The sequence below is a fragment of the Eulemur rufifrons genome, chromosome 30, assembly GCF_041146395.1.
Source record: "Eulemur rufifrons isolate Redbay chromosome 30, OSU_ERuf_1, whole genome shotgun sequence".
NCBI classification, from domain to species: domain Eukaryota; kingdom Metazoa; phylum Chordata; class Mammalia; order Primates; family Lemuridae; genus Eulemur; species Eulemur rufifrons.
Window position 1 is genome coordinate 26,076,078 of NC_091012.1, and position 1,790 is coordinate 26,077,867.

Here is a 1,790-nt window from a genome sequence, read left to right on the forward strand (position 1 = left end):
ATTTGGGAGCCAATGTCTACAGGTGACCTGGTGGATAATGGCAGTGTCATAATGTAGCCAGCATGAACTCGATAGTATCAGGGACCTGCAGTGGCAAGAAGGTCTGGATTGTTCCAACACAAGTAGGTGCTAAAGAGCCATGGCATTAGGCTGGGCGCGGTGGCTCACGCCTGTAATCCTAGCACTCTGGGAGGCCGAGGCAGGTGGATCACTAGACATCAGGAGTTCGAGACCAGCCTGAGCAAGAGTGAGACCCCGTGTCTACTAAAAATAGAAAGAAATTAGCTGGCCAACTAAAATTATATAGAAAAAATTAGCCGGGCATGGTGGCACATGCCTGTAGTCCTAGCTACTTGGGAGGCTGAGGCAGAAGGATTGCTTGAGCCCAGGAGTTTGAAGTTGCCGTGAGGTAGGCTGACACCATGGCACTATAGCCCGGGCAACAGAGTGAGACTGTATCTCAAAAGAAAAAAAAAAAAAAAAAAGGAGCCATGGCATTGTGAGTGACAATGGTGACATGTTCCTCTTAGTGGGAGATATCAAATTAGCCATACAATGTGCATTAGACAACAAGGAAGATGAAGAGATGGTTCCTGGGTCTGGACAGGAAGCCATGGAGCCTGAGACCCACAATGAACCTTCACATGCACTGAGGCACAATCAACACACATCTAAGTACCCCCTCTCTCCCTATTGAGCTAAATCTTTGTCAACAAATCACTATACTTACCATGGCCTGTGCATTTTGTAGTGCATGTTCTCATTAAATTGTTTATGTTAAAGAAGAGCCCACAAAAATATTTGCTGGGGCCCTGTACACCCTAAGAACAGCTGTGCCTATCTGGGCAGCCTCTTCCCAGCATTATTCCACACTACAGAATGGGGAGGAAAAAAAAATTTGTACTCCTAGCTAAGGTCAACTCTTCCATGGCAAGTGGAGTCAGGGTCTGGGCAGGGAAAGGACAGTATTCACATAGGGGTGGCCTGACCTGGAGAGTCATGGCTGGGCAGGGTGAGAAGGATGTTCACACAGAAGGGCATTTCACCCTGTGGAAACCAGAACCAAAGCAGGTAATGACGATGTCTGCAAAGAGGGAGTCCTGATGCAGTAAAATGTACTCTTTGGGTTACATAGTTCTCAGAATTCACTCATTAATTCATTCAGCCAATCAACTGAGCTCCTTCTGTTGACCAGGAACTGTGCTAGGCCACAGTGAACAAGGTAAAAGAGTCTGCTGTGGTCACAATTGCTGCACTCATTCACATGCACCTCAGAACAGAAGAAAAACTTCTTGTGAGTTGCCATCTCTTTTGCACACAGCTCCTGCTTCTTCTGTGATCTCTGTGTGCTACATTTTAAATGTGGGATTTTTTTTCAAATGTGTCTCTCATGTGTAAAGCTCTCTGTAGAGTGGCTCAGAAGAGCTATTTGCTGTGCCTCATTGTGGTTCACTCCAACCTCCTCTTTAGGCACAGCCTTCTCTCCCTGAGGGAAGAACCATCTCCTCTGTAAATAGACCTCATTAGGCTGCATCATCAGTATCGTAAAATGAAAATGAAATACCATTTGTAAGGACAAGGTGGAATTTTCATTTTTCCCACCAAGCTCCCATCTAGTGAGCAATTTTAGAACCTCTGCAGACATCCCCTGCATAGGGAGCTTGTAAATGTGGCTTTTGCTCCTGTTTGCAAGCACCACTCTTCCATGAAAGGCATAGTCCACTCTTACATGTACAGAGATTGGAAAGGTGGAGAAAAAAGTTAGAGACCAGAGTGGCCACCTCTCGGTG